Genomic DNA, 23,983 nt, shown 5'->3' with positions numbered 1-23,983 from the left:
ATGGAAAGCTTCCACCTTTCTGAGTGCCCATCTGCCCACTCACCTCCTTGTTCCGCTTAGAATTGCTAAATGGTTGGATTGTGTGGACAGTAGGTGAAATCGTATGCCCCGAGGAGATCATCTCTTTCTTTGAAACTGTTGCTGAATGAACAATGATAGGAGAGAAAGTAAGAAAGGATCTTAAACATAGGAAAATACATACAACTTCACAAGTAAGAAGTAAGACAAGCAACCCAAAATATACTGAGATACGTTTTTATACCTATCAGACTGAAAAACACACACACATAAAACTGTGATAGTCCACCTTGTGGTGAGGCAATGGGGAAGTTGGAAGTTCCTTTCTTCTTTTTTTTCTTTTAGTAATATATTTTTATTTATTTCAGAAAGGAAGGGAGAGGGGGAGAGAGAGATAGAAACATCCATGATGAGAGACAATCATTGACCGGCTGACTCCTGCACACTTCCTACTGGGGATCGAGCCTGCAACCCAGGCATGTGCCCTTGACCAGAATCGAACCTGGGACCCTTCAGTCCGCAGGCGGGTGCACTATCCACTGAGCCAAACCAGCTAGGGCAGCAGGAACTTTCATGCGCTGCTGGTCTAAGTGTGAGTTGCAACAACCCCGGGAAGGGCAATTTGGAAAAGTGCATCAGTTATATTCATACATGTACAGAATGGCACAGCGTTACTCATGGGAGCATTGGGTATAATACCAGATAGGAATGGAGTACTACGCAGACATAAAAAGTGAGGAAGCTCTTTAAGTAGTGATGTGAAATTATTTCCAAGATTTTCCCAGAAAAAAAAAATAGCATGAAGTTCTACCATCGTATTTAAAAGGAAAAAAGAACATATATTGGGATTGGCTTGAATTCTCTAGAAAAAGAAGAAACTATGAGACCTTGTTGAGCAGCCCAGCTGTTTAGAGCATTGTCCTGATACCTCAAGGTTGTGGGTTCCATGCCTGGTCAGGGCACATACAGGGATCAACCAATGAATGCATAAATAAGTAGAACAACAAATCCATGTTCTTCTCTTGCCTCTCTTAAAAAAAAAATAGAAGAAGAAACTATTGACAAGGGGCCTCTTTTGGGGTGGGAAATGTGATGAGAATTGAGCAATGTGGGGACGGGAATAGGAAAGCTTTTCGTGAAATACCCTTTAAAATAGAGTTTGATTTAGAATCAGATAATGTGTTCTTTTTTGAAATTTAAAAGGGGATGATGACGCCGTGCTCTGCCATGTTGTTCCCTCTATCTGCACACACTCACCCCTGCTGGAGGTTCTTGTATTTTGGGGGCACCATTTGAGCTAAGGTTCTGCGCTAAGCCTCGGCTGCCTCTGCGAGCTCAGGATATGGTCCTAGGACAGTGGTTCTCAACCTGGCTGCACATGAGAATCTCCTAGGAAGCCTTAGAAATCCTGATTGCACCCCAGGTCAGTTACATCTGGCTCTCCGGGAGGGGGAGGGATGATTCACGGGTAACTGAGATATTTAAATCCCCACCCCCCAAGATTCCATTATGCACCCATGTTTGAGAACCACTGGTTTACATACATAATTACTTTTGCGTTTCACATGTACTCTCATTCCCTGTGTCTCTCTATTCTTCTGGGACTTTACAGCTACCTGAGGTGACCAGAAGAAAGTGTTTAGGTATTTCCAACTCCCCTGTCTGAGACATTTGTAAGTAGGAATTGTGAAAACAAATAAAAAAACAAAGAAACCAAACACCAAAATAAAGAAATAATACCCTCCTCCCCCAAAAAACACTCACCAAGAAAAACATCTGCTAGAATGTTAGTCTTTCAGTTAGAGTTTGACAAACCAAAGATTTAATACCAGGTTCATATGTTTCGTGAATTTAGAAAGTCATTAAGAAATTTGTATTAAAATGCACATATTAGAAAACATGACAAGGATGCCTTCTCTTCAGCTAGATCAGGGGTGAGGAACATCCAGACTGTTGGGCCCGAATAAGGCCCAAGAAATCTTTGGTCTGGCCCTACCAAGGCATTGGGGTGAGTTAATTAAATGTTTGACCATATACAGCAGGCTAATTTGTAAGTTGTAATTTTGTATGGCCCACGAATGATATTATAAATATCATCAAATGGCCCTTGGCAGCAAAAAGGTTCCCCACCCCTGCTCTCGATGAAGAGATCTGTAGTTCATAGGGCAATTAATTGTGTAATAATAAGGCTGATCCCGATCATTTTTTCCAGTATTTTATTTTTTATAACAGTTTTATTGGTTATAATTCATATCCCATACAATTCACCACTCATTTTAAATGTACAATTCAATGGGTTTTGACATATTCAGTTTCACAATGATCTTCATAATCAATTTTAGAATATTTTCATCACCCCAAGAAGAAACCCCCTATCCATTAATAGTTAGTCCCCATTTCCCTCCAACTCCCCCAGTCTGAGGCAACCTCTAATCTACTTTCTGTTTTTTAAAATTTGCCTATTGCCTGACCTTTCATATAAATGGAATCATATAATACTAGAGGCCCGGTGCATGACATTCGTGCACTGTGGGTTGGGCATCCCTCAACTCAGCCCTCACCCTCTCACAGTCCAGGACCCCTTGGCGGACATCCCCCGAGGGGTCCTTAGCACTGCCACTGCACTCACCAGCCGTGAGCCCGGCTTCTGGCTGAGCGGCGCTCCCCCTGTGGGAGCGCACTGACCACCAGGAGGCAGCTCCTGCATTGAGCGTCATAGCAAATGGTTGTTCTGCCATTCAGTCGATTTGCATATTAGCCTTTCATTATATAGGATAATATTTCATTGTACAGATATATCCCATTTGGTTTATCTATTCATCATCTGATAGACATTTGGGTTTTTCTATGTTTTGTCATCATGAATAATGCTCATATGAATATTCATATATAAGTTTTTGTGTTGACATATGTTTTCATTTCTCTTGGGCACATACCTAGGAGTGGAATTCATCATTTTATTATAAAAATTTCAAAATTACAACAAAGTTGAAAGAATTTTATAGTGAACATGCTTCTAGCCACCACTAAGATTCTACTATTAACATTTTATTCCCCTTTTTATTAAAGTTCTGTACTTGTTTCTTTTCTTTTGAGGTAATGTTTAAATAGAATGAAATGCACAAATCAATTGTATATTCACTAAGTTTTAATACAGTCATCAGTATAACCCAAACCTCTGTCAAGGTAAGTATATTATAGTCACTCCAGAAGGTTCTCTCATGTACCTTCCCAGCCAATCTCCATCCTCTGCTCTTCGAAGACAGCCTCCATTCTGAGTTTTTTGTAAAATATCATAAAAACAGAAAAGTACAATATGTACCTTTTGTGTGTGTGAAGTGTCTTTCACTCAACAGAATGCTCCTGAGATCCATCCATGTCGTTGCATGTAGCAATATTTCTTTTTACTGCTGAGTAGTAAGTCTGTTGTGTGTGAATAGACCCCAGCTCACTTTTCCATCCTGTTGATGGGCATCTGGAGTTTTATTAATAGGGCTGCTACAAACATTTTTGTACGAGTCTTTTTGTGGACATATGTTTTTCTTTTTCTTGGGTAAACAAACACATAGGAGTGGAATTTCATGGTCTTACAGTGAGTGTGTTTAACTTTATAAGAAACTGGCAGATTTTTCCTAAAGTCGTTGTACCATTTTGCATTTTCATTAGCGTGAGTTTCAGTTGCTCCACATCCTCATCAAACTTTGATGGTGGTGGTAATCTTTTTAATTTTAGCAATTCTAGTAGGCGTGCAGTGTGTCTCAATGTGGCTTTAATTTGTGTTTCCCAGACAGATAATAAGCTCTTTAATCACTGACTATTCACATATCTTCTTTTGTGAAGTGTCTATTCAAATCTTTTGCCCATTAAAAAAAAAATTACTATCTTGATGTTTGGGGCAGTCCTGAAAAGCAACTGGTAATATACAAATCTGCTCTATTTTTAAGCATTTCTAGGAAAGGAAATTTTTATCTTTCTTTGGTATTGCGTAACTACTACTTGTAAAAACTTAACTGACTTCAGATCACTGTCATTTAAGTCCATTTCTCTTGGTTACTCCTCATTCAGAACTGAAACAAATATTTAGAGATTATTTTTGATTACACACTTATTTAGATTATATTTCAATGTATATAGGGATTTAAATTTGTTAAAGGATAGCAATTATTTAATGAATTATACACCTTTATTTCCTCCTTTCTACTGGTATTCTCAATTTGTATGAAAAGGATAAAAAGGAATAATTCAACCAAGTACTAGTTTATTGCTGTTTGTCTACTTTCAACCCTTTTATTAATGAGCTAAACAACAGAGCTCTTGTTGCTGGGAAGAGCAACATCCCACTGCTTAGGGAAAAAGCGTGGTTGTATTTAGGATTCACTTCTTTTCAAGGATTAAGAGCTGTAATTAAGCAGCCTTGATCCCCTGCAGGAGGATAAAAATGCTCCTAAAAACCAGTTCATAAAAAAAAATTTCCCCACAGACTTGGTGGGAATGGGGGGTTTTAGGGGGATTGGCTGAGTGCCCTTTGCTGTGTTGAGGGAAGAGTAAAGTTTGGAGTTGCCGGCATCCTTGTGGACCAGCTGTCCATCCTATCTAGGGAGGGGCAAGTACGCAGTTGATTTCTTTCATTTATCCTTTGACAACCCTGCAGCGTGCCTTAGCTTATAGATTTTCAGCAGCAATTGTTGGAATGTGGGGCAGGAAGAACTTTCCTTTACCTTAAAATGTGTTTAAGTTCAATTTAAGCTGGCATGGCTCAGTGGTTGAGGTCACGGTTTGATTCCCGGTCAGGGCACATGCCCTGTTGCAGGTTGACCCTGCAGGAATTGGCCAAGCAATGATTCTCTTGCATCATTGATGTTTCTATCTGTCTTTCCCTCTCCCTTCCTCTCTGAAATCAATAAAATATATATATTTAAAAGGGGATAATTATGAAAAAACTATGAAACTCTTATTACAGATTTCTAAGCAGTAGAGTGATTTTGCATTGGCCATCATACATGAAGTCAATAACCCAAAGAGGGGTTTGCTGTCCTGATTGTGGAGACAGACAGACATACACACACGTATACTCACCCCCCCTCCCCCATTCCTATTTCAATTCTCAATGCATTTTTGAACAATATAAATGCTTCAAGTGACCATCAACATGGATATACTTTCCCCGTATGTACCCTTTCAATCTCTGAGAATCGAAAGGCAAGATCACAGGCCAGATTCAAAAGGACTGCAGTCTATGACCTCCCCCCGGTTTCCTCCTAAATTTCTCCTTTTGAAAGGAAAGTGAAAAAAAAAAAAATGACCCAAAGTCCTTACTTTTATCCTATTCTATTTTCTATCCTAAAAGGAGTATATTTTTAATACTTTTCTCCAGTTGTCCTAGATTTATGACTCTAGAGCCGTAACACAGCATTGTGGCTAAGAGCATGGCCTCTGGAGCCTTACTACTTGAGTTTGAAGCCCTTTGCTACCATTTATTAGCTGTATGACCTTGGGTAAGTTACTTAACTCCTCTGGGCCTCAGTTTCCTCATCTGTAAAATGGGGTTAAAAGAGGATCAAGGTAATTATAAATTTTTTTTATAGCAAAGGTGGAAATTTATTAAAGAACAAGTACAGACTCCCACGTGGGGAGGGGAAAAGAGTGCCACAGAACAGACTCCCATGTGGGGAGGGGGGAAAGGGTCCCCTAATTATAAATTTTTATAGCTTGAAAGTTAGGCATAAATGGCACAAAATGATGAGGGAACACCTTAATTATTCAGGGTTTGAATGTCCAGGTTGCAGATTTTCTAGGCCAGTTACCCCTGGCTTTACCGTTAGAAGAATTTAAAAAGTGCTTTCAATTAGTTTAAGTACAAAGCACAGAATGTTCGTGAGAGCTGGAAGGAAACTGGGGTTGGGGGTACTCCAGCCTCTCTCAGCTGGAGCCCCCAAGCCTCCCCTTTTTTCTCCTATATTAACTCTTTCCCCACAGGCTCCTACCCTCAGCCTGCAAACTCTCTTGGATCATCTCTTTTAAAAGCCACCTTCCCTCAGGCAGGGGTGGGTGGGTGGGTAGGAAGAGATCCATCAAAGAACTTGTATGCATATATGCATAACCCATGGATACAGACAATAGTGTGGTGAAGGCCTGGGGCAGGGGTGGGGGCCAGTAGATGAGGTCAATGAGGAAAAGAAGGGGACACATGTAATACTTTCAACAATAAAGATTTTTTAAAAAATAAAAAACATTGAGTTTCTTTGCATTTATTTCTTTATACATATATTTTTATTGATTTCAGAGAGGGAGAGGGAGAGAGAGATAGAAACATCATTGGTGATAGAGAATCATTGATTGGCTGCCTCCTGCATGTCCCACCCTAGGAATTGAGCCCTCAACCCGGGCATGTACCCTTGACAGGAATTGAACCTGGGACCCTTCAGTCATCAGACCAACGCTCTATCCACTGAGCCAAACCAGCTAGGGCAACAATAAAGATTTTAAAATAAATAAATAAAAACCAACCAAACAAAAAGTCACTTTCCCTTAAAAAATACTGGTAATCATAAGATAATAAAACAGCATCAGATGTTATATAATAGGTCCTCGAATAACATCCCTTTGTTCAACATTGTTTTGTTGTAACATTGCGATGCCATAGGAATACCAAACAGCCTCTGGTATAATTGGTTTCATTTAAAGTTGCAGAACCTATTAATGATGTTAGGTGAGGACTTACTGTGTTACAATTATATGTATGCTAAGAGCAAAAGAGCACAACTTATTCTACACTAGAAAGAAGATAAAAGAAACACTATAGAAAATAGTTGTCGTCCAAAGATGGTGACTGGATAAATGTCACTTTTCTAATTTTCTGTGAGTTCTACAATTTTCTAGTTGAGAGGTATGGCATGGCACTTTGCTTGCTATGCAGTGTCGTCCCTGGACTCGCAAAACAAACAAACAAACAAACAAAAACACACAGAAGTTGAGAGCTTGGTAGAAACAGAGTCTCAAACTTACTAAACCAGAATCTGCATCTTAACAAGATTCCCAGGTGACTCATACATATTTTAAAGTTTAAAAAGCTCTGTCTACAACAATTGTTCTCAAAGCTGGCTGCACATTGAAATCACCTGCAGAACTTTAAAAATACGCTTGGATCCCAGCCCCAGAAATACTGACATGCAGGGTGTCTCTCTCCCCCCGACCCCCAAGAAAAATGTATACCCACTTTAACAGCTGATAACTCCATTTTGAAAATGAAATGTATTTTAATAAACACCGCCTTTATAATTATTGAAAGTGTGTGTATACATTTTTTGGGGGGATATCCTATATTTGGCTAGGGCATTCAGGTTTTTAAAAATCTTAGGTGATTCTATGAATTTAAGATCCATCACCGCATACAGTGGTTTTCAAAGTGTAGGCCCAGCACTGTCACGGAACCTGTTAGAAGGGCAAATTCTTGGGCCCCATTTCAGATCTGACAAGATGGTTGAAATTAGCCCTCCCAGTGATTCTAATGCACACAAGATGGGAGAACCTGAGAAGGTAGGTCTAAAGTGGGGCCCAAGAATTTGCACTTAATGTCCAGGTGCTGCTTCAGGTCTGAGGACCATCCTTAGGGAACCACTGGCCTAAAACCTCTGATCCACGTTAGTCTCTAGAGTCACACAACCGGTTAGACCAGAGCCAACCCTGGACCGCTCTTTCCCTTCAACCACAACCTGCTGTTTCTTCTTAGGGTTGAGGCCTATATGGCCCTCTTCACTTCCACCTTTACCAAATACGCAGGCAGATTTTGTTTTTTTCAAATACAATTCAGTACCTCATCCTCAAAATATGTCTCTGCTCCTCTCCAGAAACCACTCACACTAGCTATGTACAAATACCCCTACTTCTACCGAGCTGTTCTTGTGTCAGCCACTCTTCAAGGAGGCCCTGCCCTGCTCCTTGTCATCGAGGGTTCAGCTGTGACCTTGCCCATGAAATCCAACCTCCAGGCTTGAGGCCACAGAATTCCTCTACGTTGCAAAACGACCAGAGTTCTGGAGCCAGGGCCTTCAGAGGCAGATGCCGGCTAGCCTGGGGATCTAGCAGAGGGTTGCTTTCCTTTCTAGCCTGCTGCCCTCAGACCTTTTCCCCTCTCCAGGAGAGGGTCGACAGCGACAAGAGCAAGTGAGACCTGGAACGCAGGAAGGGGGGATGGTAAGGCGGCAGCTCCCAGCTGGGGTGGGGCAGTGACCTGTCCCCCTTTAGGTCTTGCCTCCTCGGTCCTGAATCTTGCTCCCCGCCTTTATGGACTTCCAGAAACCCTGAAGGTGAACAAGAATTTGCAAACCAGTTTCTAAAATATTCCACGCCTTTCCCCCAGAGGGGGTGAGTGTGTGTGTGTGTGTGTGTGTGTGTGTGTGTGTGTGTGTGTGTGTGTTTCTGGGATTCACCTGGGTGGAGGACGCTGCGCCCTCCCAGGAGGGTGAGGGGGAGATAGCAACTGCCCCTCGGTGGTTAAAAGTCCCTCGTGGGTGCCTGCAAAGCGCCACTCCCAGCGCAACATCGTCAAGTCCCAGGTGGGCACACCAGCGGTGCGCCCCCTGGCAGGTCCTCAACAAGTGACCTGCAGAGCCCGCGCTACGGATCGCCCTCCAGCTGCTCCTGGTTTTGTCCCTGCGCGTCTCTCTCACTCTCCTTGTATCATTTTCAACCACAGCAGCAGGACTGGCGTGTCCCGGGTGGCGCAGCGCGGAGAGACGGGCTCCGGCCCCAGGACCAAGTAAGGCACAAATCTGAGGTGTGCTCGTCCGGGTCAGGGAGGGGCGTTCCCGGCGCGCCGGCCCCAGGCGCACCTGCCCCCAAGGCAGAGCAGGGCGGGGCGTGCGGGCGCGCAGGTCGCCGGCTGAACGCTGGAGGGGGCTGTGGCTCTCCCGCGGTCCCCGCGGCTCGGGCTGCACGGCGCCCCTGCTTCCCCCGCCGAGGGGCCGGCCCAGGTCCGGGGAGGGGCGCGACCGCCTTCACTTCCCGCTCGCCGGCCTCGGAGGCGGCGGGTCCCGCGCGGGCGCAGGGCTGCGGGCGCTCGGCTGGGGCGCGGGGCGGGGACGCGGCCACCGCCCGCTTTGTACCGCTCTTCCTTTGCCGGAGTGGCGTTTGGCCCGGCGTCGAGGAGGCCATGGCGACCCTGAGCACGCTCCCCACCCACCCTGCCTGCTCCGCCCTCCCCTCCGCTCCACGCCACCTTTGATGGCTCGGACCTCGGCCGGCCACCGCCAGCCCTGATCGCGCGCTCGCGCCGCCGCCGCCGCCCGCGGGTATTAATAGCCGAGCGCCCCTGCTGCACGCGCGCCCGAAGCCGCCGCGCCCTCTGCAGCCGGGGGCCCGGAGCCACTGAGCCCGGAGGCCCGGAGTAGGAGCCAGAGTCGCCGGCGCCGTGGAGGTAGGAGGCGCGCGGGGAACAATGACCGCGGTGGGGCGGGCGGGCGGCAACTTGTGCGAGTCCGGGCGCCTGGAACCGACCCACCGGGGGCGCGGGTGGAGGTGGGAGCGTGGCCCGTGGGGGGGTCCTTCACCGAGGAGGCGGGCGGAGTGTGGGACCCGGCTTCCCCAACTAAGGCGGGAGAGGCGCCCGCGGGCCCAACGCAGTCCCCGCAACAATGGCTAAGCTCGGGGCCTCCGGGCGCCGCGCTGCCCTTTGCACCCTTCTCACCTCCGCGTACTCAGCCGGCCGGGCTCCGCGCTCGTCCTCTCTCGCCTCCTCCACCCCGCGGCGCCCTTCCCCCCCTCTGCGTCCCATCCCACCCGGCGCGGTGACAGCGCCGGACGCCGCTTCCGGACCTCCGGCCGCAACCTCGGCCCCTGGAGCAGATCGCCGGCCGGGAAGGTGGCCGCCGGCGCCGGTGCCACCGCACTGCCGGGTGCCCACAGCTCTCCCACGCGCGGCGCGAGGACCTCGGTGGGTGACAAAGAGGAACACACCCACTGCCTAAGTTAGATGTTGTCTCTTTACCTCCTGCCTTTATGGAGAACAGGATGCTTTTTCTTTTTTCTTAAAAGCAAAGGACACAGATTTTTTGTGGTGAGCATTTCAAAACTACTTCTGATTGTGGTTTTAAGATTTAAGTTCCGGAAACTTCAGCTGTATGATCTGGCCAGACCCTTAAGTGTGTGTGTGTATGTGTCTGTTTTATTTGAGGGGGGGGAAATGAGTTCACCACAATGAGTCTGGATTTTGTTCGAGTCCAGCGGCTGTTGGGGTCTGTGCAGGGTCCCCCCAAAAAAGAAGAGAGGTGGGCCTCACAAAGAAACTAGGACCCTGGGATCACATCAGCCCCTGGAGATGTTGAGAGACTGAGTCTCATCTGGAACAGTTTAGCGGTCTCAGCCTGTCTCCCTGTGCCTTCTGGGGAGCCCCGGTGGCCTCTGGCTGTTTCGTTTTATGATTGCTGTTAATGTCTTTCTTGTTAGTTTCCCAGGTTTGACTTGCTCAGCCTGGCCCTGCCTGTTCCCTCGTTCCCTCAGAGCCATGGCTTTTAGGGACCCCCTCCTCCTCCACCCAGCAGGCTGTGCCTTCCCCGGGCCCAGCTTTGGGTCATGTTCAATGTGCTTTGCACGTGGTGACTTGCCAAGCCCACTTCAGAACACCCTCCAGCATTGTCTTGCTTTTCTTATTCAGCCTAAACCGGAGAGGAGGCAGAAAGGCCTTTTCAGTCCTGAGGGCTTTGGGGGAGTTGCCTTAAAATTTACCTTCATTGTTTGGATCAGGTGGGACCTTCTGAAGTCTCCTATCTTTGGCTTTCTCCCCCCATCCCACAGCCCCCCTGCTGGGGGTGTACCCTCCTTTCCGGAGGGTTGATTCTTCTGGGGATGACAGTTTGTGACCATGCACTGCATCTGTGGGTTCATCGTTCACATGGCTCACTTTATATTCCTGCAGCATCGTTCTGCAGCAAGGCACCAATATTGGAGTTACTCCAAGCACAACGAAATGTTTGTGTTTTTGGAATGTCTGGCTAATAGATCTGCTTCTGGGAAAAATAAATAGACACATTATTGGCCAGTGGCAGGCTTGGTGAGTGAAATGTTGGGGGAGAGTGTGATGCCTTTCCAGTCCAGTTCTTCCTAGAATCTCTTGTTTCCTTCTTTTTTTACTATCCAAATTTTTATTGAGTTCAGAGAGGAAGGGAGAGGGAGAGAGAGAGAGAGAGAGAGAGAGAAACATCATTGATGAGAGAGAATCATTGACCGGCTGCCAAACATCAATGATGAGAGAGAATCATCCCACCCACAATCCAGGCATGTGCCCTGACCTGGAATCGAACCAGCGATCTCCTGGTTCATGGGCTGATGCTCAATCATTGAGCCACACCATTCTCTTGTTTCTTTTATGAGGATGGGAAACTTGAAATACTTGGTGATGGTGTAGCTGTGCCCCGTAGGGCAGTGGTCGGCAAACTCAGTCAACAGAGCCAAATATCAACAGTATGATGGAAATTTCTTTTGAGAGCCAAATTTTTTAAACTTCTTCTAACGCCACTTCTTCAAAATAGACTCGCCCAGGCAGTGGTCTAAGAGCCACACTCAAGGGGCCAAAGAGCCGCATGTGGCTCGCGAGCTGCAGTTTGCCGACCACGGCCCTAGGCTCACAGGTTCTATAGCAAGCCCCGCTGTGAGCGGGGTGTGGTTTTTCGTTTAGGAGTTCTGTCCCTGCAGGAATTCTGGAGTTAGGTTTATAATGCCCTTTTCCCAGTGAGAGTGTCTCTTCCTGAAATGTATACATGGATTTAATTCCTCTGTGGATAAGACATTAACGCTGCTCTATTGTCAAATTTACCAAAAGGAGATTTAAAAACCTACCCTAGACATTTTTCTTCTGGTTTATGGCAGTGATTTTATAAGTGTTTTTGGTTTTCTTTTCATGAAAGAAACCGTCCAAGGAAATGTCTTTTTTTAAAATATAAGAATTAAATAGAATATTGAAATGTGTATTTTTCCCCCCCAAAAGTGGAATTCATCCTCTAACATTCATTGAACATAGGAGTTTAATTCATTTGGAAAATGATACATATTTATGAGGAGGGTGAAATCAAAAGAGAAAACCTTTTTCCATTCTAGAGGACAGTGGAGAAAAGACAAGAGCCTTGTGGCTGCATGCTGAGCACTCTTTAGGAAAGGTGGCACTGTGACTTTTACAGAGGACGAGGGAAGTTTTATGGATTCATGGGTACCTGGTGAAGTGCTTTGACAGCATTCGAAACACACCTGTTGTAACTGGCCTTGCTTATTGCAGAGAACTGCCTGGTATTTTGAGGAAAGCACTTTCCCCTCTAACGGAAGATGCTACAGATAAGAGAGGGGCACATATAAACCCAAACACAGTCGCTTGAGTGCTTTCTACTTTAGGCGCACAGGTAGCCCAGGTGTTGGTGACCACGGCCTGGGAGGCGCGGTGGTGGGCTTGCAGGTTCCTGTGGCTGTCTGTATCTCCTCCTCTTCTCTTCCTCCTTCTCCTCCTTCTCCTTCTCCTCCTCCTCCTCCTCCTCCTCCTCCTCCTCCTCCTCCTCCCCCCCCCCTCCTCCTCCTCCTCCTCCCCCCCCCCTCCTCCTCCTCCTCCTCCTCCTCCTCCTCCTCTTCCTCCTCCTCCTCCTCCTCCTCCTCCTCCTCCTTCTTTCTTCTTCTTCTTTCTTCTTCTTCCTTCTTCCTTTTTCCTTCTTCCTTCTTCCTTCATCTTCTTCTTTCTTCTCCTCCTCCTCCTCCTCCTTTTTTAAAAATATATTTATTTCAGAGAGGAAGGGAGAGGGAGAGAGAGATAGAAACATCAATGATGAGAGAGAATCATTGATCGGCTGCCTCCTGCACGCGCGCCGCCCCCTTCCCCCCCCCCCCCCCCCCCACTGGAGATCGAGCCTGCAACCCGGGCATGTGCCCTTGACCGGAATCGAACCTAGGACCCTTCAGTCCACAGGCCGATGCTCCATCCAAAGAGCCAAACCAGCTAGGGCTGTATCTCTTCTTTTGTTTGGTGCTCTCCCTGGAAAGGAGGGCTAGCCAAGCCTGGGAAGTGGTGGATCAATTTCTTTTCTTGCTCTTGAGTGGTTAGAGTTTCTACTGTGGCCTCACTTCATCATAGTCCCTGCGCCCGCTGTTTCTGCCAGGTCACTGTGTTAACCACTTCCACATGTCCAGGAAGATCAGCGCCCAATGGTTTCTATTCACATTACTTGAGATACTGATTTCGCCAGGCCTTTTATGCCAAATACAACCTTTGTTTTTAATCAAGAGGCCCCCTAAGTAATGTTCAGTACAAAGTGGGGGAACTGGCCTTTTATAGGCTGCCCTTATCCTGGGTTAAGTCCGTTAACAATGTTTTGCCAAGTGGATACTTTGCACAGAAGTGAGCGATTGATATAGAGTAAATAAGGTGCTCTAAGTTTTTGAAACTTGTGAAATAAGCCAGGGGACCATCAAATACAATGTGACTAAAACTGTGCTGCCTGTGAAGTCAACTCAGAACCGCAGCTTTCTTATTTAAATGTGGGATGGAAATCATAGACAGATTGCAAGATTGGCAATTAAATTAATGTGAGGATACATCATTGACACTGAATTAATTTCATGTGTAAAATTGGGCATATTTGTGCATACATTTTCAAACAAAAGAACCATAGGCCAGACTAGATTGCTGTAACTATTGCCTTTTTGTCTTTTACAGTAATGTTCCTTACCAAAAGAATAACTTCACTTTACACGCAGACTTCTGGTTTTCAACACAGGTATTTTATAAGAGAAGACATAAATCCATGATGACTTCCATTATTTTGTTCTCATCCTATTAATTCAGGATGTAGTGTAGTGCCTAGCACATAAGCAAACCTTTAGTGAATACTTGTTGAGTGAATAAGTAAACCTAGTTTTTGATGTTCTTTCAAATTAATCTTTAAGGTTTTTAAGGGAAATTTGATATCAGCACTGGTAGGTTGCTGTTGTGGGAATTTGAAAATTTGATATTTGATTTTGTTTCCGTTTCATTCTAATTAAAAATTTAAAGCTTGGTAAAAAGATAATAGGCTTATTTATTTATTTTTTTTTAAATCAGACAATAAAAGCGTGAAGAAGAAAGTAATACTTACCTGAAATCCTGCACCTACTACTCAAGCCTACCATTAACCTTTTAGTGCCTGTTCTTGTATATATCCTTCTCACTTCTTAGCCTCCTTCAAATTGTTATTGTTGTGTATACGTAGTTCTTATCTGTATAGATTTAATGTGCTCACCATGCCTTCTTATACATCAAAACTTTGATTCTGTGATGATGTTCCTACTTCCTGAGAGGAATTTTTTAGATGTTCCATTAGTGAGTATGTCTTGGTGGTAACCTCAGTTTTTGTGTGCCTTTAAATATCTGTGTTCTAGGAGTGATCGATTACCTGAGTGTGCAATTCTGGATTGTTTTTCCTGCGTCAGTCAGCTGTCTTTTGGTTCCATTGTTGTTGCTGCCATGTTGTGTTGGCTGGTTGGCTGTCAGGCTAATTGTTTTTTGTAAATAGCCTGTTGTTGTTTTTTCTCTCCGGCTCCTTTTAGAATTCTTTGATATTCTGCACTTTCACTATGTCTAGGTATAATTTCTTTTGTCTCCTTTACTTTTATTCCTTTCTCCTTTCTTTCTACTCCTTCTGCCTCCTTCCTCTCGCCCTCTTATCAATTTATTCCTTTCTCTTGCTCAGTAGTATTTCAGTGTCTGGATATGCTACGATTTGATTATCTAGTCACCTTTGGCCATTCTGGTTGTTTCTAGTCTGGGCTATCATGAACAGAGCTAGATATGTTAACAGTCTTTGTATGATCTGCTTTCATTTTTATTGATGGGTCTTATAATGGTGTATGCTTAACTTCAAAGGAACTGCTATCATTCCCCCCCACAAAGTGTTTGTGCCATTTTGCATTCCCACCAGCAGTGTGTGAGCGGTCCAGTCACTGTGACCCTCACTAACACCTGAAATGGTCAGTGTTTTTCATTTCAGCCATTCTGCTTGCTGGGTGTGTAGTGGAATCTCATTGTTCACTTTTATATTTCCCTGATGACTCATGATGGCTTTTCACATGCTTATTAGCCATTTACATATCTGTTGTTAAGTGTCTATTATCTTGTTTGTCTTTTTAACTTTTTTTGTCTGATTGTTTTATATAGCTTTTGAGTATAATTGACATACAATAAGCTGTACATAATGTCATCTTATTTTTTTTAAACTTTTTCATTTTTTAATGGTATCCTTTGCAGAGCAAAATTATTAGGAAAACATTGTACATGGTCTAATTATTGAAGTTATTAAAGGTTAGGGCATTATTCAACTTTGAAAAAGGAAACATTTAAAAAAAGGTTTTTATTGATTTCAGGGAGGAAGGAAGAGGGAGAGAGATGATGAGAGAGAATCATTGATCGGCTACCTCCTACACACCTGCTACTGGGGATTGAGCCTGAAACCTGGGCATGTGCCCTTGACTGGAATCAAACCCAGGACCCTTCAGTATGCAGGCCGATGCTCTATCCATTGAGCCAAACCAGCTAGGGCTGAAAAATAACACATTTTTGCATGTAAGGCATAGACTAGTATTGGTCTGTTGAAGAGATCAGACTATTTACTGTACTTGAGGGTGATGGAGCAGTTTGTTCTTTTGTAACTACAAATGAGTTGAAAAGATGTAAAAATGAAAAAACAGCTTGCTATTTTGAAAGTTTGGGGAAATAGGTGTTTAAAATTCTGATCAAATAGATTTCTAAAATTTTAAATTGAGTTGTGTTTGTTCTTTAGCACACAGAAGGACTGTGGGAAAGAAATATTTTTGAAATCAATAAAAAATGAGGTTCTGGGTAAAAACAAAATTTTACATTCTAAAAAGAGGTCAGTGTGACTCATGTAGGTGGTTATAAAAGGCTTTGCATTTTATAGCTCCTCTATTTTGGCAGTAGTGATATCTTATTATCTGTGTATTCTCAGTTTCTGAACCAAATAACAAGCATTGTCAGGGCAGAAAGTATGTTTTCCTAATTTTTGTTTCTTTTACCCATAGAAGGTAAATAAAGATTGGTTGGTTTGAATTAACATTTTGTAATGAAAACCCTATGCTATTTTAGAATACGGAAGTTAGAGGACAGTGTCAAAGGGAACAAGGATTGGGCATGTAGCCATAGAAACCAGTCATCTGCCCTTCTGCATCGTGCATCTTTGGGATGTTTGGGCAAGTTATTGGTGCTCTTTCCCTGAGACCTCAAAGGGACATATATCTCCAAGTGCGATTAGAATGTCTGACAGCAGTTTAAGCCATCAGACATTTGGTTGCCTCAAGTAATAAGAAGAAGGGGGTTCCAGTTGGGTGTCGTAGCTTACAGCATTATCAGGGACCCAGGTTCTTTCTGTGTTTTCACCGTGCCATTCCCAGCATATTGCTTTTTGTATCTGGGCTTGTTGCCTGGTGGTTAATAAGACTGGCAACTAATAAGTTAATACCCTAATAAGCTATTATGGGTAACTAGAAGCCTGGTGCACAAAATTCCTGCATGGGTAGAGTCCCTAGGCCTGGCTGGCGATCAGGACCGATCTGTGGGGCAACCGGCAGGGTGATCGGCGGGCGGGGGGGGAGGGGACCACTGGCACCTGCCTTGGCCGGCCTGATGCTGCCCGCTCACCGGTCCCGCCCCCTGCTGCCACCCCTGGTCACCTCCCTCTGCGGGGCAACCGGCAGGGCAAGGGGGGCGGTGCCCGCTGGCACCCGCCTTGGCTGGCCTGGGGCCTGCAGGCTGGGGGCAGCTCCTGCATTGAGTGCCTGCCCCCTGGTGGTCAGTGTGCATCATAGTGACTGGTTGTTCTGCTGTTCGGTCAATTTGCATATTAGGCTTTTATTATATAGGATGGTTACTGCAGCTCCAAGCTTCATACTAGCACACATGTGGTGTTGTCAGGTTAATCACTGCACAGGCTTCTTCAAGCTCCTTTTGTCCTGAAGGAAGATTCTTCCCAGGAGCCTCCAGCATCCAGGAGGTCTTGGAAGGGGGTTCTGGGGAATGTTTCTTTGCTCTTAAAAAGAGACCCAACGGCCCTAGCCAGTTTGGCTCAATGGATAGAGCGTCAGCTTGCGAACTAAAAGGTCCCAGGTTCGATTCCGGCCAAGGGCACATGCCCAGGTTGCGAGCTTAATCCCCCCACCCCCAGTAGGGGGCGTGCAGGAGGCAGCCAGTCAATGATTCTCTCTCATCATTGACGTTTCTATCTCTCTGTCTCTCTCCCTTCCTCTCTGAAATCAATAAAAATATATATTAAAAAAGAAAAACGAGAGACCCAACGACTAGACTGGATATGGCACCTGGTACCATAGTAGCTATGCTGTGACTAGCCTTCAGGTGAAGACGAGGATGAGGATGGAAGATGGAACCAGAGTCCTTGTGGGCATCATTGACTCTGATCTTCCTGAACCGGAGCTTATATACTAAATAATAGTAAATGTAGTATACTAAGTAATACGACTCTGCACTTAGTGTACTGAACAATAAATTTACTTACTTTCTAATTCTGTCATTGCCATCCAAAGCATCTTGACCGATACATTTATTGGAAGGCTTTATTTTCATCTGCCATTTAAACATTATCTATGAGAAAAGGGGTTTCTACCTGTTAATTATGTGGAAAGTGACTTAATGTTCATATCAAATCACTGTGAGAGATGAACTGTCTGAAGGCCTTTAGATTTGATGATGGGTGTCAATCCTGCAGCTAAATTGATGTGAATTTTACCTCCTTCTAAGGTGACTGTGCAGGACATCTGCTTGGAATTGGCCACTTGGTGGTTTGGATTACACAACACACTTGAGAGTAGTGTTTCATGTCTTTTAAGGAAAAATGATGGCCGTTCTTGCCATGCCCATCAACCTAGAATGGCATCTATCTGCACATTGAATATTGTGTGGGAGATTTGTGAGACATTATTATTATTTTTTTAATTTTATATTTTATTTCTATTTTTTTAAATTTCTTTATTGATTAAGGTATTACATATGTGTCCTTATCTCCCCATTACCACCCCCCCCCCCCCCCCCCAATTCATGCCTTCAACCCCATTGTTGTCTGTGTCCATTGGTTAGGCCTATATGCATGCATGCATACAAGTCCTTTGGTTGTGAGACATTATTAATCAAAGATTAATATCCTCCTTCACAATCTGGATTTTTCCAATTTGTGATACATTGTACATGTGTTTCGTGCATTTCCTTCTCCTTAATGTTGCTTGGTTATCCTTATATTAATGCGATTAAGGGTGAAGGTCTTGTGAGGTCATTTCCTGTTGACCTTTCTCAGAGGAATGCCGCTGAGCCGGCTGTGGGGAGGGGTGGTCCCAGATGACTTGCTTTCTGAATATTTATCATGTGGCGAGTTCCCAGAATGTGCTTAGAGGGATTTAGGGGCTGTCAAGACTCCACCTTGCTGTCTTTTTTTTTTTTTTTTTTTAATCCCTGGCTTTTTATTCCTCAATGGGCTTTGGGGGTGGGTTTGGGAGCCATTTTTTATTAGAAGTGTTAGCCTTTCTCAGGAGTTAGAAAATAGAACTGTAGCAGGAGTGTTTCTAGAACAGTCTGGAATGTTCAAGGAAACACCCAATTCTGGTGGAGGCTCTGGCAGTTAGAGCTCCTGGGGGCACAGCCAGCTTGGGGGCTGCAGAGCGGGGCAGGGTTTCCATGTGAGGGCCGGGAGAAGCAGTAACGCACCTGCCTTCTCGGTGTGTGTGCTGGGGAAAGCGCCTCTGCCCTGGGACCTGCGGGCGCTGGCTTCTTTTGTGTACTTCTCTGTAACTACTGCCTCGCACCGGCCATGGCCCATTGTCTGTGGTCACTAAGTCTTTGTTGAGTGAAGGAAAATAAGACCGCCTTTTGGGGCTTCTGGGTAAAATTACCTTGGACTTCTCAGACCTCAGCTGACTTCACCAGCTGTTTGTAAGAGCTCTGAATTTGTAGTCACAAGCGGATCCAAATCTAAATTTATACATCACTCTACCTCTTAGACACGGTTCATCCTTTAGCTTCTGGATTTCCTGTGAACCTCTCAGGCACACCCTGCTTAGCAGCTGTAACATTAGAGATTCTTGAACAGTGTTCCCGGAATGGCTGAGGTGCCATGCAAATGAGGTGCTTCCAGATCTTCAAGACAAATATTCGTTTTGAGGCAAAAAGTTACTTTCTGAAGACTACGATATCCTACATTACTACCTGTGAATTCATCCTGGCATGGCCTTTTTCAATACCTCTGATTGCCTCTCTTTACTTGAACTCTGAGTAAATCACCATTTTGCTTGATTCTATAAGTAATGCTGTTGGCAACTAGTACACCGAATAGCATTTAAGATTGTGGGGGAGAGGAGGGGAAGAAAAGGCCAGGAAATTGGCATCTGGGCATTTGCCACCATGAACGTTGATTTTCTGGCCACCTTGGTCCCTCGCGAGGGAATGCCATTTGTTAAACCCTAAGGAGGCTGGATGAACATCTGGGCTCTGACACCCCTGGGCAGCATTTCAGGGACGCTTGTTTTGAGAATGGGGAAAGAGTATTTCAGTTTGAGACCAAAAGAGCCAGAAAGTCTTGCTCTTGGTGGATTGATGCTGAAGTCAAAGTCCCTTGATTTTTCCTAATTGGATCTCTGTACTCTTTTTTTTTTTTTAAAATTATTTTTAATTTTTATTGATTTCAGAGAGAAAAGGAGAGGGAGAGAGATAGAAACATCAATGATGAGAGAGAATCATTGATCGGCTGCCTCCTGCACGCCCCACACTGGGGACTGTGCCCGCAAACTTGGCACGTGCCCTTCACGGGAATCGAACCCGGGACTCTTCAGTCTGCAGGCCGATACTCTATCCACTGAGTCAAACCAGTCAGGGCTCTGGATCTCTGTACTCTTTTGATTTGTATTTGATTATTCAACCGAGTGACATATCTGTGGCCTTCGCTTTGTATGCGTGTTTGCCTATTGCCAGGAATCCAGTGGAGGCATTATTAATCGGTTATAGGGCTGAGGTTTTTGTTTCATTGGAAACAAGCTCACATTATTAATTGTTTTAAGAATTGTATAGCATTCTTTATTACTATTGTGGCGTCCTCCTCAGTCATCTAACGTGTATTTCTGTGTGAGGGGGAAGTCTCCATGTCTCTATAGAGCCAGTCTGCTCGAACAGGTGTTCAGCAGTGAGGTTTGTCCAAAGTGAGTGATATTCCTTTCATCTTATCATTCATCTCCAAAATACTGTGATGCCTAATGTGGTTTAAAATTCTTGAGTCTATTTTTGAGTTATTTTTAATTATCTTAAAAAAAACTTACAGTTGTACTGTAATTTGGCACGTTATGCTGATATTAAAGAAAAGGAATTTATTTGAAAGAAACATCAGTGCTTTAAGAGGACTTGTAACTATTGAAATATTAATAGATATTGTGAGCACACCACTGCACACGCGCACCAACATGTTTTGGTTTTAAACCCCACTAATTCAGAGTTCAAGGCCATTTGAACTTTGTCAGGATGAAGTTTTTAAACCCTCACCCAAGGATATGTGTTTATTGATTTTAGAGAGAGGAGGGGTGGGAGGGAGAGAGAGAGAGAGAGAGAGAGAGGAGAGAAAAACATTGACCTGAGAGAGAAACATTGATCTGTTGCCTCCCATAGACACCTAGGTATGTGCCCTGGCCCGGAATCAAACCCGTGACCTTTTTGGTGTATAGGATGATGCTCCAACTCACGGAGCCACCTGGCCAGGGCTGAAGTTTGTTTTAATACAATGCTGTGGGAACAAGGTTTGTTAAGTAAATAGTGAAAATAAAGTTACATGGGGAAAGTTTACTCTGTTTAAGGGAGAAGACTTTTCTACCATTTTGGAAAGAATCTTTCATGATTCTTGCCCATTGAAACACACCTGGTAGGAGCATTGTATGATAATCTTCACCATTAAAAAAAATTATCCCAGAAATAGTTTATGCATAGACAACACAATGGTAGCATACACTGCATAGTGTTGTATTTTGTTCTCTTCACTTAATACACCCTGCCAGTTGTTCTGTATTGGTATATACAGATCTGCCTCATTTTTTTTTAGTGGCACATAACATTCCATTTTATAGGGGTGCCTTTAATTATCTGTAAAGTTGCCCTATTGATAGACACTTAGGTTGTTTAGGATATTTTGCTGTTATAAACAATACTGCAGTGAAGGTCCTTGATGTCTTTTTGTGAGTCTATTTGACATATAAATTCAAAAAGTGGGATCTGTGGTCAAAGGGTGTATTTGTTTTTAATATAGATAGAGATTGCCGTTTTTAATATAGATAGAGATTGCCATGTTGTCTTCCAAAAGTTTATACTTGTTTGTTTTAGAAACTCTTATGTAGTGCTTACTTTGTGCTAGGAACTGTTTCAAGTGCTTTACAAGTATTGTTTAACCTTCAGAGCAACACTTAGAGGTACTCTCATTATCATAGCTTTCCAGATGAGGAAACCGAGGCCACAGACAGGCCGTAACCTGCCTCAGGGCCACCCTCAGTAAGTGGCCGTGTGAACTAGGCAGTCTGGATCCAGAGTCCCTTCATCATGGTGATTAACTGCCTGCTAAAGTTTTCACCTTTCCTAATCTCATCAGTCAGAGGCCAGTTTTTCTTAATTGTCATTTTGCATTTTTCTTATTACGAGTTGGGATTGTACGCCATTTCATTGTTGGCAAACCATGTGGATTTTCTTCGCTGTCTATCTGCTACCTGTCTTTTGCTCGTTTTTCTGTTAGGTTGTAAATATTTTTCTTACTGATGTGTATGAGTTCCTTTGCACCTGGAGAAGATTAGCTCTTCATCAGATGTATTTCAAATGCTCTGTCCTGCTTGGTACTTTGCTTTTTGGCTTTGTACTTTCATCAGTCTTTTCCTTTACTGGTATGGCAACTGAGTCTAGATCATGTTTACAGAGAGAGATCTTCCTTGGTCTGAGAGCATTTTTAAAAAATCTCATATTTTCTTAGAACTTTAATGCTCAGTTTTTAAAATTTATGTTGCTTCAAAGAGTAATATGGGCTCTAACTTTATTTTTTTCCCAATCATAGTAGGTAATGATGTGCAGCTATACAAGAATAAAAGACACACTTCCCAGTAGCTCAGGACTTGCGGTCATGCTATTGCAATGCTCTGCTTTGACTATTGACGACGGAGCCATGCAGTGAGTCATGTGGCTTGTGTTCATACCATGGCTGCTTTTCGTTTTTGCTCAATTTTTGCTTTCTTTGGAGTTAATAATCATCTAGCTTTTCCTTTGCTTCATTTTCCGTATACTTACCTAATTCATTCCAGGGCTGCTCTCACTTCATGCCTAAATCCCTTTCCGTATATTCCCGTTCATCAGTTGCTCAGAGATGCTGTGTTTTATCCAGGAGAAGATTTAGTCTGAAGTCTTCTGAGCTGCTCCAGTCTGGGCTGGGTTTCTCTCTGACCTCATCAGCATCAGAGATCTCTCTGGCATTACCCTGGGAATCCCCTTGCTTCTCTTTATGAAATCTACTTCCTACAGCCTGTGTCTTTTTCTTTTCGCATTTTCTCTCTCATGTTGGTGGAGCCCGTCCCTCAGTGTGTAGGGAAACCTTCTAGCTTTGGTGGAACATATGAACACAGGATGATGAGTTGAAAGGCTGTTTAAGTGGTTAAAACTTCCAGGTCCCTGGTAACTCCTGCTGTAGACAGTAACAGCAGTCTGAACCCTTATCTCCTGCCCTCCCCCTCCATGTAGTTATAGTACAGTGTTAATGCAGTAGTTGTTATATACGTTATTATCACTGAGTAAATCTCCGCCCCCCAAAAGAAAAAAACCACAAAAAACAACAACACAAACTTTGTTTTTCCTGGAGATAATTCATTTCGTAAAATGTTACTTGATTTTTTATGTACCCACTAGAGGCCTGGTGCACAAATTCGTGCACCAGTGGGGTCCCTTGGCCTGGCCTGCGGGATCGAGTCGAAACTGGCTCTCCGACATCCCCTGAGGGGTCCTGGATTGCAAGAGGGTGCAGGCCAGGCCGAGGGACCCCACCGGTGCACAATCGGGGCTGGTGAGGGATGCGGAAGGTTGGCCAGCTGGGGAGGGACCGTCAGAGGGCTCCAGGGTGTGTCTGGCCCGTCTCGCTCAGTCCCGATTGGCTGGACCCCAGCAGCAAGCTAACCTACCAGTTGGAGCGTCTGCCCCCTGATGGTCAGTGCCTGTCATAACGACTGGTCAATCGGTTGACTGTCTGCCCCCTGGTGGTCAGTGCACGTCATAGTGAGTGGTTGAGCGGCCTTTGCATATTATTAACATATTATGCTTTGATTGGTTGAACAAACAATCGGATGACCTAACACTTAGCATATTAGGCTTTTATTATATAGGATGGCTAATTTCTTCCAAAAAGCTTCAACAGACCTGTAAATTTTCTTGCAACTAATTTTTACCATTTTTAAAACCAATTCCTCATCTTTTTTCCCTGTTGTATACTTATACATCATCTGCCACATCCCCATCCTCCAACTCCTGTCTGAATGATTGTACTCTAGTCCTCGTTAGTATACAACCATCATTCAGGGACTTTCCTTAACTGGTCTCCTTTCCTGGGCTCACTCTTTTCTGGATTCCATATCCTTTAATATCATGGTTTATGCCATTGTTTTGGTAGGACACATACTTCAGTAGCTTTCTCAGAAAGGTTCAAGGGAGGTAAATTTCTTTTAACTCTGTGCATGTAAAAACGTCTTTAATGTCTGCTTAGGATTGCTTGATAATTTTACTACATGTGGAATTAAAAATGGAAACTAATATCTTTGAAATTTTGAAGACATTGCTCCATTGTCGTCTAGCATCCTTTGTATTTGATTTATTTTCTCTCTCCTCTCTGAAACATTTTTGAATCCTCACTTAATTTCTCATATTTTGAAGTTTCACAGTTTTTGG

The 23,983-nt window shown here is 44.1% G+C and overlaps 1 protein-coding gene and 1 long non-coding RNA gene across 6 annotated transcripts in view; one reads left to right on the top strand and one right to left on the bottom strand.

Moving 5' to 3' along the window:
* The window catches only part of LOC307104539, a 32,126-nt gene extending 22,354 nt beyond the window's left edge, over nucleotides 1–9,772 (bottom strand). Inside the window, exon 1 of the long non-coding RNA XR_013813897.1 lies at nucleotides 9,704–9,772. This is a non-coding gene — a long non-coding RNA (uncharacterized lncRNA). The remainder of the gene's footprint in view (nucleotides 1–9,703) is intronic.
* FARP1 (FERM, ARH/RhoGEF and pleckstrin domain protein 1) overlaps nucleotides 8,928–23,983 on the top strand; it is a gene marked incomplete at its 3' end in the record, with an annotated part of 283,703 nt that continues 268,647 nt past the window's right edge. For 2 of the 5 annotated variants that reach the window (XM_079779459.1, XM_079779460.1), the window contains exon 1: nucleotides 8,930–9,433. Of the gene's footprint in view, nucleotides 9,434–9,453; nucleotides 9,950–23,983 lie in introns of those variants that run through there. The other 3 variants (XM_079779461.1, XM_079779457.1, XM_079779458.1) reach the window with 3 other exon arrangements.

This window comes from Cnephaeus nilssonii (genome assembly GCF_951640355.1).
Source record: "Cnephaeus nilssonii genome assembly, chromosome: 8".
NCBI lineage: Eukaryota > Metazoa > Chordata > Mammalia > Chiroptera > Vespertilionidae > Cnephaeus > Cnephaeus nilssonii.
Note: the sequence above shows the minus strand (reverse complement) of the source record. Positions and strands in the feature narration are given on the sequence as shown.